Source organism: Culex pipiens, chromosome 2, assembly GCF_016801865.2.
Source record: "Culex pipiens pallens isolate TS chromosome 2, TS_CPP_V2, whole genome shotgun sequence".
In the NCBI taxonomy this organism is placed as follows: Eukaryota; Metazoa; Arthropoda; class Insecta; order Diptera; family Culicidae; genus Culex; species Culex pipiens.
Window position 1 is genome coordinate 196,482,370 of NC_068938.1, and position 18,035 is coordinate 196,500,404.

The 18,035-nt window shown below is 32.5% G+C and overlaps 1 protein-coding gene across 3 annotated transcripts in view; it reads left to right on the forward strand.

The window, feature by feature from the left end:
• Positions 1 to 18,035, forward strand: part of LOC120415833 (potassium voltage-gated channel subfamily KQT member 1-like) — a 454,129-nt gene that overhangs the window by 183,691 nt on the left and 252,403 nt on the right. For 2 of the 3 annotated variants that reach the window (XM_039577469.2, XM_039577470.2), the window contains exon 1: positions 14,505 to 14,914. The exons of the other annotated variant lie outside the window; for it this stretch is intronic. The gene's annotated coding sequence lies outside the window, so the exon portion shown is untranslated. Of the gene's footprint in view, positions 1 to 14,504; positions 14,915 to 18,035 lie in introns of those variants that run through there. 3 annotated transcript variants of the gene reach the window in all.

Sequence of the window (18,035 nt, forward strand, 5' to 3'; positions counted from 1 at the left end):
CACGTTAAGATTTAGAGCTTTGGTGTCTTAGGGACAAATGATCAGGGTCAATTTGGGCATCTTTTGGTATGGTGGACATTAGGGTGGTCCAAATTTTAGGGTGGTTCAGAACTTTTATTTTGGCGGGATGACGAGATAGCGCTTTGGTGTCTTCAAAGTTGTAGAGAACACCATTTTGAGCAACTTTGCTGAAGAGCACAAAGCTGTATCTTCAAACGGGAAGTTTCTAGAGCCATTTTTGTAATTTAGGTTGAAGTGTTTATGAAAAAATGAGTTTTTTTAATCTATTAACTCAGGCTTGTATCGTAGCGAGTTGGTATCTTTTAAACATTTGTAGAGCTTACCAAAACACACATTTATCTTCAAAGAGAGCAAAAATCGGACCTTTAAATCGAAAGTTAAAGCCAAAATACGACGAAAAAGACGCCATTTCGAAAATTTCAATTAAATTTCACATTTAATGTGATTAACTCGAAAAGGTGGTGAAGCTTGACCTCGCTCTTACAAGCATCTGAAAGTAAACGTTTTAGAGTACATTTGCTGAAAAAATCTCGGAGTTCTTTTTTGTTTAACTTATTTAATCTCAATTTGAAAATGAGCATTTTTCAATCGTTTTTTGCCCATAAATTTTGATAGAATTGACCAAAATTCATTTTTCAAGAATAAAAATGTGCATTTTGACAAGCTCTACAATTGTCTAGAAAGGCTCAAAAATGTACAAAATGATCTAGTGGTTGTAAAAGAAGAAACAAGTTTTGGCTGAAATATTTCAGGAATAAATTTAATTATTTTGTTGATTCCTGAAATATTTCAGCCAAAACTTGTTTCTTCTTTTACAACCACTAGATCATTTTGTACATTTTTGAAATTTAAGCAAAAGTATTGAATGACCACCTTCAAATATTTAAAAAAAAAATACTTATTTATGAAAAAATTCCAGGTTTGTTGTCAGTTTACAATTCCAATTATTTTTGATTCCCATTTGATATCATTGATGAGAGATGGATTCTAAATAGTTAACACAAGATTAATATTTTTTTAATGATCATTACAATGATTAGGAGTTAGGATGTTTCAGGCAGAAGATAAAGAACTGTTCATGAAATTTGAACTGGTCGAATTGATTTTTAATTAGTAGTTTTAGCAATTCCGTCGTGAAACTACTTACTTTTTCTGTCATTCTTGAACGACGAAATAGCCTATTTTTCTGTGCCAATCATAACAGAATCGAATAGCAAAACTTTTCAAAATAAATGCTGAAAAGTTCTACTTTTCAGCACTGAAATGGGTGCTCTGTTGCAAGTTTCAGCTCATTGCTAGGCGTCGGAATGTTATGTGTGGTGAGTCACCCAAAACCTCTTGGACCGCAAACGGACCAACGTTTTACTTCCCCATCCGATAGAAGGCCATGAGGATAAGGCGGGAATCAAGCCCGCGCCTTTTAGCAACTTAGGGATCGGCAGCCGAAGGCGCTAACCACCGCGCCACGTGGCCCCCGAACCATTTATATAGCTGAATTATTAAAGAAAACATTAAAATGAAAACAACATACAAATCTAATTATTTTAAAATTTTGAGATTTCGTAAAATTTGTATTCTATTGTGGAAATGCAGATTATTAAGGTAAAGTCAATGCTAATCAATTTATTTATGAGCTTAAACCAGTGAGATTTGCTCTAGAAAAAGTACTTGCCAAGAAAAATACATATTTTCTGCATGTTTTTTCTTCAATGAGTAAATATTATTCTTTTTCAAATTCTCTCAAACTTTGAACATACATATTTACATTGGAAGACAGCTTATAAATTTAGAAAATTTAAACATTTTCTTGAAGTATTTTGTTTTTTTTTTTTTTTTTGCACGCATTCAAGGTTTTAACTCCTTCCACTTATTTAGACCATTTAAAATGCTATTCTATACAATTTTCTTACAAAATATTAATCAAAACTAGGATCAAAGCAATTTTCGAAAATTTTCAAATTTTCCGGGAATTCCCGGGATTTCTCGGGAATTTTGTTAAAAAAAAAATTTGTCTTATTATTATATTTTTAGAATAAACATTGTGATATAACAGAACAGTTTTAAATCTTTTAAAAATTATGAGATCTGGTATAACATTCAAGTATTAAAAAATCTTAAAAACTGTTTTTCACAGCTTTGTATCTAATAAGTTCAAATCATTTATAGCAGTTTTCTTATGAACACCCTGCTTTCAAAGCAATTATTTTTATCAGGCAAGAATTTGCAAAATATTGATGTTCCAGCTGAAAAAAAATGTGACCATATAATAAATTATAATGTGACACCTTCATCAGGGGTAACATTGGGTCTGGGGGTGAGTCTGGGTCATACAAAAATGCAAAAATTTGTGTGACCCAATCTCACCCCCTGGGTGATGGTACCTCTAAATAATAGTAAGCAAACAATTTAAGAAAATAGGATTTAATTTAATTGTATACCTTTCGAATTAATATTATACAATCATAAAAAACCTAGCGTGACGTCACAGTCTCGGAACGGCCTACTTTACACCGCCGAAAACAACAGTATCGAATAGTACTTTTCAGCATTCATTTTAGTGCTGAAAAGATCAACTTTTCAGCACTTGTGTTGAAAAGCTATACTTTTTGACACTGTTTGACACTTATGTTTATGGCAAATTACATTCAAGTGTGTCAACAAAGGATTCACTGATAAAAATCTAATTCAAATGGTGTTTCTCTTAAATTTTTTTGTTATTGTTTGGTTATAAACAATACAACTAATATAACAAAAGTAAGGTCATTTGCAATAAAATTAAATGAATAATAATAGAGGAACAGCATCGAACTCCATCGTGCCTACAATGTTGCCATTTCAGCACTTTGACGTTCAATTTAAGCTAATAAAAAGCGTTTTCAACTGTACTAAATAGCTCAATAGGAAGTGGACAAATCAGCCAATAGGATGGAGTTGGGAACGAGTGCTAAACCTGCCAAACATATGAGAATTTTCCCTTATTTTACCAAATTTGTTTATTTTTTAAAGCAGAAACTGATTTTGCATTTTTTTTTTCCTTTTAGGTAAGTACAATCAACAATTTCCATCCAATCAATTCCCAGCAGCTGAAGCGTAAGTACAACGATCCCCAAAACATCAAGACCCTCAGCAACAGTGATTTAATAAAACCCAGAAATAGAAACAATTCAAAACTTCCCCCCTTTCCTCTCGATTGTGAATTGAAAATCAATACCCAGTTATGCAAATGTTCACCTCGTTTGGATTGTTTAAACTCCGAAACTACCTCCCGTTTCCCTCAGCTCCACTCCGCCCAAAACATCCGAAAAAGTTTAATCACTTTCTGAGCCACCGGAAAATTCACCACCCAGACCCAGACCGAAAATCCGAAAGTGAGGGCAGTTGGGAAACTCGCCAGCTGGTCTTCCCAGACCAGACTCAACAAAGCAACAGTTTTCCAGCGCCACTCGCAACTTTGAGGGTTCGGTGGGTGCTGAGGGTGGAGATTTTCCACATTCTCTTTCTCTCTTTGTCATCGAAACAGGATCGGGAAAATTGAAACGAAAAAAAAAATAGGAAAAATAAAAAGCAAGTGAATTCCGACTCGACATTTTCCACTCTTTGTTAAATTCGATCATATTCCGTTCCCTCTCTCGTTATAAAATATTTAAATTAGTCCTGAAAGGGGGTCACGAGGCCGTCCCACTTTTGTCCCCTCTCGAATGTGTCGCACATCATCATTTTTATTTTTTGCAAGAAAGACCTCGTGTGAGAATGTGTGAGAGTGAAATGGCTTTGTAGTTGCGTCAGGGAGTTTTTTTTTACTTTTTTTTCTTTGTCTAAGTTTACTTTTTTTCCCACCAACTTTCAGACTTGCAAAAACGGGAAAAATTGCATTTTCCTGGAAAAGCGACTTTACTGCGTCTTGTGTCATGGAACAGTTGTGTGGTGAAAGCATTTGCGATGCTGTTTGGAGTGACGTTTTAGCGGCAGTTTTTTTTTTTTCTCTTGTCAGGTCCAATAAATTGTGGTCCACGGAGCAATTCTTGGAGATCCTGGTCAATATCAAAGTAGCAAGTAGGGGTAGACACCAATGCTATGCTATGCTATGCTCTTGTCGGGTCCATTAAATCAGTTTTTAATTTTACTTATAAAGTTCAAAAAGATCCACTTTAGAACAGAAAGGGGATTTTTTTACATTTTCTTTAAACGATTTTGCTTTTATCCATATTTTTGTCTAAACATCACATTTAATTTCTTTATTTTTTTTTATATTTTCACAATTTTTCTCTACTATAAGAAATCGAAAAAAATCAAAGCGATGTGACTGAATTTCAAAATTGTTTTTGAAAATTGCAATCAAAATGAAGAAATATATGAAAAAATATTTTTTATGAGGTGTACGAATCTAGATTAAAAAATTGATTATTATATTTTTGAAGTTTTTCATTAAATAATGTTTTAAACATTCTTCAAGAATATTATTTAATAAATTAAAAACATTTGAAATCTAAAGAAAACTCAGGAAAAATTTACAAAGTTAATAAATTTTAATAAGTTTGTTTAAAAAAATTATCAATCAAACCAAATTGAATCTTGTGAAATGTTCAACCCAATAAAAGTAGGAAAACTAAATTTGCCTCAAAAGATCGAATATCTTAGGGAAAAAATAAGGATAGATAATAAACTAACTTTACAACTTTAAAGTAATTTCGTATAATTTTTTTAGTGTCCTAAGAACGTGAGTATGAAAATTTATTTACTGACTGTTTTAAAACTTAATTCGTCCGTACCTGCGCAGACAGTAATACCAAAATTCATGCCATTTCAATAACAAATACTGTTAAAATAACAGAAATTGTTATGGAATCTTCTTGAAAAATCAATTTTTGCATAAGGGTATAATAACAGTTTATATTATCATAACAAAATTTGTTATTGGTTTGATACTGGTTGAATTCCAAAACAACTTTGGAATAACATTTCTTATTATGGAAGAATATCTCCAAACGTTATTGGGATGATCGGATTAGTTGTTAAAATAACAAAAAATAATAACAAAAATTTGCTCGAAGAATAACTAAAAATGTTATTAGTCTGTTATTACAATAACAATCCAATAACAAAAAAATCATAACGACGAATAACAAATCTTGTTATAAATAACATAAAATGTTATTGGCCTAGTATATTCAAATATCAAAAAATGTTATTCCCAAGTTATCCCGAGCAGACGGAAATATCTTGGGAATAACATTTTTTGATATTTGAAAATACTATGCCAATAATATTTTATGTTATTTATAACAAGATTTGTTATTCGTCGTTATGATTTTTTTGTTATTGGATCGTTATTGTAATAACAGACAGATAACACTTTTAGTTATTTTTCGAACAAATATTTGTTATTATTTTTTGTTATTTTAATAACTAATCCGATCATCCCAATAACAGTTGGAGTTATTCTTCCATAACAAAAAATGTTATTTCAAAGTTGTTTTGGCTCTCAACCAATATCAGACCAATAACAAATTTTGTTATGATAACATAAACTGTTATTGAACTCTTATGCAAAAATAGATTTTGCAGGAAAATTCCATAACACTTTTTGTTATTTTAACAGTATTTGTTATTGAAATGGCATGAATTTTGTTATTACCGTTTGCCCGGGATTTCCGTCTGCTTGGGTACTGTCGTTCTTTGCATAATTGTTCAAAATAATTTTTGGCGATTTTGAGTTTTTGTTAATATCAAGTTTTTTTTGTTGGTCGTTCTCATTAAGCGTTGTTTAATGATATAAATTCTAGCAATATCAAATCATGCAATTATATTATAATAATTAGAGTAAAATTAAGTTATTTTGGAAAAAATAAGTCAAAGTTTTAATTTTTTAACTGAAGACGGTTATTCATACGTTAAATTGCACCAATTGATACCCTTATTTCAAATTATAAGTTTTTGGATAAAAAAAAAAATAGGAATTTGGTGAAAATTTCAGTATCTTGCTTTAAAATCTCAACTCTAGTTTGAACTCACATTTCATATAGAAGTGAGCAAAATCGAATGTATTTAAGAACCTCTCATTTGAGCAGTTCTCCACGAAATCGATCTTTATTTTTAATTTTAATTTTTGTTTTTTTTTTTTAATCTGGCTGAAACTGTTTGGTGCCTTCAGTATGCTCGAAGAAGTCATTTTACATCATTAGTTTGTCCATAAAATTTTCCATACAGATTTGGCAGCTGTATGGAGAAAAAAGAGTTCCCAAAATCGTGAACAAGCGTTCATGAAAATGGGAACCACGAACAAAGTGTTCATATTTCATGGTAGGTTTTTCAAAATCGTACCATAGGATTTGAACACTTTGTTCGAGGTTCTTATTTTCATGAACACTTGTTCACGATTTTGAGAACTCTTTTTTCTCCATGTGTCCATACAAAAATGATGTATGAAAATTCAAAAATCTGTATCTTTTGAAGGAATTTTTTGATCGATTTGGTGTCTTCGTCAAAGTTGTATTTATGAATAAGGACTACACTGAAAAAAATAGATACACGGTATTTTTTATTTATTTTTAATTTAACTTGGTGTCACTAAAACTTGTTTTGTAATAAAAACACTATTTTTATTTTTTTTTATATATGTTTTAGAGAACATAAAATACCAACTATTCAGAAATTTTCAGGTTGTGCAAAAAATCTTTGATCGAGGTATGAATTTTTGAATCAATACTGATTTTTTCTAAAAATTGTGTTTTTGGTCGCATTTTTCGATGAAAATCTAATTTTCAAACAAAAAGAACGAAAGTGAAATTTTCATGAAGTGCTCCGTTTTCAAGTAATAGCCAAGCCAGGTAACTTTTTTTTTTGAAATAGTCGCATTTTTACATTTTTTAAACTAGTGCACTTGTTTGCCCACTTTTGGAAAAATATTTTTGCTGAGATATTGTCATGCAAAGGTTTTAAAACAGGAAAATTGATGTTTTCAAAGTCTCACCCAAAAAAACCTACAATTTTCTAACGTCGATATCTTAGAAACTAATGGTCCGATTTACAGTGTTAATAAATGAAAAATTCCTGAAAATTTTCGATTTTTTCGAAAACAATATTTCCAAAATTTTTAAACCAAGACTAACATTTCAAAAGGGCCAAACATTCAATATTACACCCTCAAGACAATATTCATTCAAAAAATTATAACTCGGTCAAAGATTTTTTTCACAACCTTGAAATTTATGAAAAGTTGGCATTTTATGTTCCCTAAACATATCAAAAATAAAAAAATAAAAAAAGTATTTTTTTGCAACTCAAATGAAAATTACAAAAAGTTAAATAAAAAATCACCAATTTTTTCTTACCGTGTATAATTTTTTTCAGTGTAGTCCGTATCCATACCTACAACTTAGCCAAAGACACCGAATCGATCAAAAAATCCTTCAAAAGATACAGATTTTTGAATTATCATACATCGTTTGTGTGTGGACAACTGCCAAATTTGTATGGAAATTTATATGGACAAACTAACGCACCAAAAAAGTTTCAGCCGGATTAAAAAATACAAAAAAATCGAATGAACGAAATCTGAGAGAATCGCTTATTTTCGCTCGCTCATTGAAATTAGGTGCTCCTTTGAACGGGGTTTGCACTTCTTTTGAAAAAAATAAATATTGAAAGGCTTTTTCAAAGCATGGTTTGTTTATATTTTTTAAGGGTGGTACAAATTTTTTCAAAAGTTTTGTCATGTCATTTCAGTTTTTTATTCTATGGGTATAAATGATCGGGATGTTTCATGCATTTCGAAAGTTATTTTTTTAAATACTTAAAAATTTCACAAAACTACCTATTTTCGATAAACATACTCAAATTTTTATTTTTTTACAATTTGTTTATTTATCGATCGGGATTTTTTCAAACATTTTGAAAGTTTTTGTACAATTACTTATATTTCTACAAAACTACGTATTTTTAGGAAGGGACCATCCACAAACCACGTGGACACTTTTTTGAGAATCTCAACCCCCCCCCCCTCGTGGACAATTGTCCATACAAAAAAAACATTTTTGTATGGAGCGTGGACAATCGCCATACCCCCCCCCCCCTAAATTGTCCACGTGGTTTATGGATGGTCCCGAAACGCTCAAAATTTAAGTTTTTTAGAACCTGGGTATCAAATGATCGGGATTTTTTCATACATTTTGAAGGTTATTGTACATTTTTTTGAAAATACTCAACCTTCATATTTTCAAAACATACTCAAAATATAAGTTTTTTTACAATATGGGTATCAAATGATTGGATTTTAACAATTAACAAACAAATTTTCAATTATTGAGTATTTTTCGAAAATACGTAGTTTTATGAAAATTTGGACTTTTTTTTAAAAATGTTGTTATTACAGTTGAAATGTATGAAAAAATTCAGATCGTTTGATACTCATGTTGTAAAAAACTGAAATTTTCAGTATTTTTTCGAAAATACGTAATTTTGTGAAATTTTTTATTGTAGTTATAAGTACAATGGAGAGCTGACATAATTTCAATCCCAAAACACTACAATTTTTTAATGTTTGCGTGCGTACTTTAAAATTTTTGAACTTAAAAAAACGATAACAATCAACAACATTTATAAAAATAACACCAAATCCCATCGCTACATTTTTAACCATTTTGCTGAATATGACCTCTTTTACACTAATTTTACCTATAAAATGTGTAAAAATGTTAAATTACACAAAAACTATTGAGCACTTTACATTTAAATTTAGCTTGTTAGGTGTTTTGTAACCGTCTTGAAAAAAAAAACTTTTTTTGGACCTTTTCAAAAAGACACCCATACAAGTCAGCTCTGTAATGGACGGTAAAAAGTCAAACTGTAAACAGTCTAATATTCACTTTGAAGTCAACAACCGTCAATTTCCCCACTCCCACACAACAATCGAATTGCCATTTTCCTCCTCCGTTCAAGCTTTAGACTGTTTTTTCCCGGGACAAAAAGTGGGTTTCCGCCTCCACCGAGTAAGCTACTGTGCGATGACAAATGATGACCGGCCAGCCAGGCCAGGTGCATTTCTTTTGTTTTGTTATGGTTTTTTTGTTCGTTTGTTGTTTCCTGACCCGTTCCAAAGGATCGTCCGGGTGTGAGTTACCTCCAGTCTCAGTACTGCGGCTGACTGCGACCAGGTGTAATTGGCAGGATTCAGCTCACACAGGTGGCCAAGCGGAGTGAGTTACTGGCACGAGGTAGATGAGTACCTTTCTGTTGGGGTTGTGAACCGGTTGCTTCGGAATTTTCGAGCTTTTGTGAGTGCCACGTGGAGGGGAAACGTCTGAGCCATGTGACGTCAATCGAGATGGGCACGGAGGGAAGTTTTTTTTGTTGATAGGTTGATTGTTGATATGGGTTAGTGCATTCAAAGTAATAATTATTATTTATGTATTTATTATTTAGGCTTTAAAATCAAGTATGTACCAATTATAACCAATCTATTCACTCAAATGCTCGGGTAGTCATTTGACCCCTATTTTTTATATTCTTAAAAATCTCATAACTTTTGGTAGAATTGACCAATTTGGATGCTCCTGGTTGCAAAAGATCCAGATTTGTCTATATTTTGAACTAGGTGGGCCTCGGGGTACCTCGGCCCTCATATATGAGTTTAAGGTCAATATAACAAAAACTTTTCCACAGAACAATGCCGGAAATGATGCAAACTTCAAGGCATTATCCTAATACACAGCACAGAAAAAAAAATCATGGTTATATTACATCTGGGAAGGGGTACATCTTTTATGTCAGAAAAAAAAGTTGTAATTTTACCTCTGGAAATGTGTAATTTTACCACTTTTCTGGTGTAATGTCACTTTTTCAGTCTAAATTGAGGTAAAATTACATCATAAAAGAGATAATATTAAACCTTCCAAAATTACAACTTCCAAATTTACAATATTTTTTACTGTGAGGTTAAGTCCTACGGGGCACCGGAGCCGGTTCCAGTTGGGCACCAATCGACATCAGTTCAGGGAACCGTTTCCGGTTGGAACCTGTTCCGGTGCCCGAAGGTTTAACCATGTCATGTTTCTATTCAGAATGATGTATTAGGATGATGCCTTGATGTTTTGCATCGTTTCTGGCATTTTTCTGTGTTTTTTTTGTTATATTGAAAAAAAAAAACTTATATAGGAGAAAAAAAAGTAAGGGTCAAATGACTACCCGAGCGTTTGAGTGTTAAGAAAATTTATATTCAAATATATAAGTGTTGAAATTGGGTACTAAAGCCCTGTGTCAATTTTTATGTACAACGGTAAAAAACAGAATCAAAAACCATTTCTGATCACTTTTTTTTCATTTTAACGCAAAAAAAATAATTACAAGACAACATTTTTTCGATGGATCAACTATGGTCCCTTGGAAAGAGCTGTCAAGTAGGAACTTTTCTGTCAAGAAGGACCGCGAGGTTAATTTTACAAAATTGATTTAAAAATCCATTTTAAACTCTTTGTGGTCGTGCAAAGGGTCATTGTACTCAGAAAAATAAGCTTTATCGCTGTAAACAATAATATCAGCAATCTAAGCTTCATTTTAGGACCCAATTAATTTATGATATCAAGATAAATCAAATATTTATTATTTATAAACTATAAGAAAAATCAAACATTTCTCATATTTGGTCAATAGAAATTTGATTCAAAGATTTTCTTAACCCTTCTTCAAAATGTAGTCAAACATTCCACTGTTAATTATCCTGAAAATAAAACGTTAAGTTATGTAATTCAATCAAATATTGCAAATTAAAATTATTAACGATGATGAGTTTTATTAGTAAAACACTAAAATGTCATAAATTTTTTGAAAATATTAAAATTTTCATGTTCTGCAAATGAGAATGCGACGCAGTTTTGGATATATTTTGCATTAGAGATTTTAGTTTATACCCGATCAGACGGTAATAACTAAATTCATGCCATTTCAATAACAAATACTGTTAAAATAACAGAAATTGTTATGGATTCTTCTTGTAAAATCCATTTTTGCATAAGGGTTAAATAACAGTTTATGTTATCATAACAAAATTTGTTATTGGTCTGATATTGATTGAAAGCCAAAACAACTTTGGAATAACATTTTTTGTTATGGAAGAATACCGCCAATTGTTATTGAGATGATCGGATTAGTTGTTAAAATAACAAAAAATAATAACAAAGATTTGTTCGAAGAATAACTCAAAATGTTATTCGTCTGTTATTACAATAACAATCCAATAACAAAAAAATCATAACGACGAATAACAAATCCTGTTATGAATAACATAAAATGTTATTGGCCTAGTATTTTCAAATATCAAAAAACGTTATTCCCAAGTTATTTCCGTCTGCTCGGGTAGTATATTTTTTCCACAAAATATTAACCTACACTTTTGAAAATATTTCAATTTTCCAAATTTTTTATATGTTTGTTAAGTGACAGAAAATTTTGTAAGGATTCTCCAAACAGTTTTCAATTTTCAATTCATTATTAGGAAAATTTGAGTATTTTTATACAAAACGATATTTAATGAAAATTTTATAATTTTACACTACAAGTTCTACTAGAGTAAAGATCTATACAAAATTTCACATGGATTGATACCCATGTTGGAAATTGCAAAAAAAAATGAGTATTGTGTAATTCTATAATCGACTTTCCTTCATATTTTTTTAATTGATTCGTTCATTATGTCAAAAGAAGTCATTTTGCAGCATTCGTTTTTTCATACAATTTTGCGGGATTCTAATTAAACAAGGGTATTTAAATATTCGAAAACGATCAGAAAATCCATTCCCAAAATGGATTTTATGATTGTTATGGTGTTTTCGACAAAGTTGAAGGTTGTAATAAGGACTTCATAAAAAAGGTGCACGGAAGAAAACAATTTATAATGCAAGTCCAGAGTTATAAATTTTTGAAAAAAATAATAGAAAAAAATAAAATATCACTTTGCACACTATTTAATAAAATAAAGCGTTTTCAAGTTATTAGTATTTTCAGGTAAAATTTCATCATGAAGGAAAAGCATACCTGCAAAATATATAATCGAAAAAAAGAGCAAATTTTCGGAAGAAGAGAAAAAAAATCTAGGCTTTCCGATTTTTGTTTTTGCTGGGGTGCTCTCCTCCATGAAATATTTTTAATTTGCAAAAACTGATCATTTAAAAAAAAGATCAAATCAAACTGCATTTAATTTAAAAAAAACACTTTATCAATATAAATTCATTCATTTTCGTTTGCTTTATAATTTTGCAAATAAACACAATTTCTGAATTGACAAATACAAATTTTAGATTTTTTCCAAAATGAATATAATATTTGAAAATAAAAGTCAGAATTTCAACATTTGAATTTAATCTAAAAAATACGTATTTTGGGAATTCAACTTTCCAGTTATTGAAAGTCAATGAAAATCCGTGATACTTTTTCATAGTTTTTATTTTTTCTGTACTTTGCCGAAGACATCTATCGATCTGAAAACCGAATAATTTTTGTATGTTCATAATTTCATCCAAACAAAATTATACAAAATTAAAAATCTCGAAAAAAATGTTACCTAATCCTAAGGAATAACTCTATTTAAAAAACGGTATTTTGTAAAAAAAAATGTTTTTACACTTAAAGTTCTAATACGTTGAAGAAATTTGCATAATTTGCCTCCATTTGATACCCATATTTAAATTTAAAAAATAATCTTTTATTAAGTAACGTTAAATAAGTTATCGTAGGCTCTCGCCGATAAGAATGACATCCAAAATTTGACAAAAAACGACTGCGCAGGCTCAACTCGAGGGATTGCATGAAGTTTGGGGTTTCCAGAAACACGTGCTTTTTGGATTTTTCCAAAAAAAAATGAACAGGGACGAACGGCTTTTCTCCAAAGATTGTATGGAGAATTAGGGTGGTTCGTCGCTGTTGCATACAACCAAAAATTGCTTGCAATATGTGGGAGTAGCGAATAGCACTTATTATTCATAAAATCTTTGGAGAAAAACCATTCGGCTGTGACTAAAGTCATATTTGTGTTTTACAAAAGTATGAAATGAATTATAAAACTAGATAAATAAAAAAATATTACAAAAATTACTTTGATAATCCAAAGTTAAAATAAATTTAAAAAAGTTTCGAGTAACAATCAATTTTTTAAAGACATCATTTGAAACAAAAAGTATTAGAATCAGGAATCTGACTGTCATTTAAAACTCAAAAACACATTCAAAACCCGGAAAAAGTACTTATTTTTGGCACAGACTGCCATTCTTCCTGTATTCCGGGCCATAAAATTTTCAAACAACAATCTTGTCTCCGCTTAAAACTCGTAAACCAACAACGCTCGCATTCGAACAAATTAAAACCATTCCTCCAAATGCGGTTTTCACACATGCCACACCATCTTCAATACCGAACGAGAGTTGAGAAGAGTTTCAATGTCTCCCACTCTCCAGCTCCGATTTACGACCTACAAATTTCGCCATCATAATCCGGAGTTTACGATTTTTCCCTTCAACCCCGTCACCCCCACTCCAGCGCGGGGTGTCACTTTTTCAAAACAAAAACAAACCGTCACTCACGATTCCGCCGACGAAGCAACAGTCGGCGGACACTCACGCGTCGGTGAGTTCTCCTACCTTCGGATGAGTTCCGGATTGCAACGCATGCGCGCTCGATGAGAACTCGCTGGAGTGACCTGGAGGCCGGGGCCACTTCGGCCGAGCAGTCGTCAACAGTTGGTCGCAGACATTCACACCACGAGCATGTGGTCCGGCGGTTGTTTTCGTCGTACTTGGTCCGGGTGAAAGCTAGAAGCATGACGTTTCGGCTAAGGAGGAGGTCCCACGGGGGTCCTACGGCTCCGCCACCATCCGGGTAGGCCCTGGAAGAAGGTTTGAGGTTAGGTGCGCGCCAGAACTGTCAAAGCCTACTAGGACAGGGTGACTTCAGTGATCTTCAGTGAGGATTGTTTTAAGGGTAGCGTTCGTAGTTTGTGGGTTTACTTAGGGGAAATTACACTGTGATCTTTCTTTTTCGGTGTTCGTGTCACGTCTAGATGTGCAACTCCGCTGTTTATCGAATGGAGCAGTTTCACTAATCGATCGAAAGCAAACCCCCTCCGTTTTTACGACGTTTCCTAGCCTGTTTCGAAAGCAATATATTCGTGTTGTCCTTAACTACTAAGCGCGTAAGTGTGTGTGTGTCAGTTTGTATCAGTGAACGCACTCGTCAAAAAAAAGGTGAAGAGAAAGTTCAAATTTCGCACAAAAGAAACCAAACGAAAAAAAAGTGCCCCCTTTAACAAAAGCCCAAAAGTTGATCAAATTTCCCGAAAAAAGAAGAACATAAAACCAACGTCACTGAATTATGACACCGCAGAATGTTCTACCACGTTTGACGGAAGAAAGGCAAAAAATCGCGCTCAACTCACACTCACGAGCGAATTATCATTGGTGAGTAAGTGAGTGAGTAAGCGAGCTCGGGAACGAGGAAAGTGTTCGATTCTGCGAACCTACCTGTAATTACTAGCCGACACAATCGGAATTGTGAAAGAACCGGAAGTGTTGCCAGAGTAGAGGAATTTGGCGGTGATTTTTGGAAGAAACAAAACTCGAAAAAAAAAATACTGAAGTAAATTTCGAAACTAGTTAGCGTACAAAATAAAGTTTGAATTTCGGAAAAAGAGTGTTTCAGTGTGAGGGTTACAATTGGGGGGACCACCCACTATTCAATGGAAGGCCACCACCTCTCTCGCTGTGTAATTGGGCAATAGTGTAGTGTACTAGTTGTAGTTCATTGGATTAACGCGGCGAGTTTGGGGTGAAAGAAAGAAAGGTGAAGAAGGAGAAGCGAGCATCTGGAGCAGTGAAAGGAAAGGAGGACACGTCTGCTGGATCTGATTACGGTAGGATAGTTTGTATGGAAATAAGTTTCAAATTTTGAAGGTTGGATCGACACAGGTGGAATAGTGGAGTGATCGATGATGGTGGTTAAGATTTGGTTTAGGTGAAAAATATGTTTTCAGGGGTTTAGTTTTCAGCTATTCAATTTTTTCTGCTGTTTTTTTTCAATTTCACTTCGTATAATTAAATCTTCGGTTAAAGCCTATGCAAATACATTCCAGACTCGATTATTCGAAGGTCTTGGCATAATTTGAAAATTTTAAAAATCTTCGGATTATCGAAATAACAAGTCCCAACTTTTGAATGCAAAAAAAGTGTTTTAAAATGCTTTTTACACTAGTTCAGTTTTTTTGCAATCATTAGTTTTAGAAAAAAAGTTAGATTTGACGAAAACAAAAATGTACCGCAAAAAAACTTTTTGCTATACTAAACATCGAAAATTTTCAAAAGTTATAAAAAACTTTAATCAACCCAAACATGCTGAAAATTATTCTTCACGCAGGGGAATGCATTTTAAATTGATTGAAGCTGATTGCACATAAATTTCCATTGAAATTTTAAAAAATTTCGAAACATTTTTTATTTCGCCCCCTGATTTTTCGGCCCAATTTTGAAGGGGGAGAGACAAAAACTTTAAATAAAATTTGTACCAGCCTAACTGAATCAAACAATAAAAATTTTTCGTTGTCTTTTTTTTTGTATGACCGCAAAACTACGCTAAAGTGATTGAAAAAAATTAAATCCAAGATGGCGACCAAAATAGCAATATTGCAATATTGATAAATACATTTGTAATTTAATGCACTGCCACTAGAAAATCAATTATTGAATTTTAACTAAAAATGGGGTCCGATTATCGAGTCTGGACTGTTTCATCATATTGAAGCATGATTTATACGCTTTTTGCAACTTTAAAATTAAGGTTAAATTATCAGTAAAAGGCACGATAATAGAATTTTCAAACAGATACTTTAAAGTAGTTTGAGGATTTAATTTTTTTGTGTTGAAAGTAAGGCTGATTCATTGGTAAAAGACATAGGAAATGATTTTATAAGTAGAGTTTTAATCAGGTTTTGAGCTTAATTTTTAAAATATTTTTTTTTAATTAAAAATCAAACTATTGCTTTGGAAACTGGAACATCAGAAAATGGAGAGTTTTTATGCTAACCCTATCTTTTTTAGATTTTTTTTTATTGTTTTTGTGTTCAGGAGGTCATTTTAAGCAACATTTGTTTTACGAAAAACTTTACTTCTCTTGTTTTATGTTTTTCTTGATTCATTTTTAAGTATTTAAATTTGAATGTATCTTGTTTAGTTAACGTTTGTTTTTGGTAGTTTGTGGCCTATTCTACCACCTCGCATGGTTACATTTTGCCTATCTAATTTTTTTTATGTTTTATAGTCAAATATTTAAATATTTTGCTTTTTTCACATTTTCTGCAAAAAAATGAAGCTATTATCGTATAAATTGTAAAAAAAAATGCGTAGAGGCAAAGTCTGGTACACTAGAAAAATTACTGCATACTTTTTTGCCTTTCTTACTAAAGAAAGGTATAGTGTTTGCTTTTGGCTCCGACGCCAAATCAAGCTTCGTTCCCAAATCATTTCTCGAGAAATATTCATTCGAAAAATCTGCAAAAAATCATGGACGATCGATTTTTGACGCCCGATCGATTGACAATGACAGAATTCGTCTACCTCCAATATCCGAATTTTGGCGCTTAATTTACTGTAGAGCACGCGTGACGTCCGTGTGTGGTAAAAAAGTGCTCAATTTTGTGGTAGGGGGTTTCTCAGAGCCCACATTATGGATTTAAGCTCTCTTGGGCGCATTTGAAAGGGGATGTGCTGAACCTGAACCAGTTCCATACCAAATTTGAATTTATCCATTTTTTATGGGGACTCGGAGTGTGTTTTCACCAAATCAGGCGGTTTTCAAATGAAAATTCGGTCGAAAATTGAAGTATTGAAATCGTTTATTTGTCCAAAAAATTGCATTTTTCCAGCCCTACATCTTCCCAAATTTTCATCCATGTCGGTAATGTGGTTTTTGATTTACAGCTTGTGGACTAATTCACTGTGAGTGGGAAAAACCCCTAAAAAAGGTAAAAGCCAATTTTCACCAAATGCCAAAACTATTCCTTTGGCATTTTATCTAATTTTTTTTCTCCACATCATAATCTAGACCATACTCGATGTTCTGAAACAAATTTGACCTCATTTGGATTTACCGTTCAGATTTTAGAAAATTTCCATTTTTGCCTTTCTTACTAAAGAAAGGTATAGTGTTTGCTTTTGGCTCCGACGCCAAATCAAGCTTCGTTCCCAAATCATTTCTCGAGAAATATTCATTCGAAAAATCTGCAAAAAATCATGGACGATCGATTTTCGACGCCCGATCGATTGACAATGACAGAATTCGTCTACCTCCAATATCCGAATTTTGGCGCTTAATTTACTGTAGAGCACGCGTGACGTCCGTGTGTGGTAAAAAAGTGCTCAATTTTGTGGTAGGGGGTTTCTCAGAGCCCACATTATGGATTTAAGCTCTCTTGGGCGCATTTGAAAGGGGATGTGCTGAACCTGAACCAGTTCCATACCAAATTTGAATTTATCCATTTTTTATGGGGACTCGGAGTGTGTTTTCACCAAATCAGGCGGTTTTCAAATGAAAATTCGGTCGAAAATTGAAGTATTGAAATCGTTTATTTGTCCAAAAAATTGCATTTTTCCAGCCCTACATCCTCCCAAATTTTCATCCATGTCGGTAATGTGGTTTTTGATTTACAGCTTGTGGACTAATTCACTGTGAGGGGGAAAAACCCCTAAAAAAGGTAAAAGCCAATTTTCACCAAATGCCAAAACTATTCCTTTGGCATTTTATCTAATTTTTTTCTCCACATCATAATCTAGACCATACTCGATGTTCTGAAACAAATTTGACCTCATTTGGATTTACCGTTCAGATTTTAGAAAATTTCCATTTTTGCCTTTCTTACTAAAGAAAGGTATAGTGTTTGCTTTTGGCTCCGACGCCAAATCAAGCTTCGTTCCCAAATCATTTCTCGAGAAATATTCATTCGAAAAATCTGCAAAAAATCATGGACGATCGATTTTCGACGC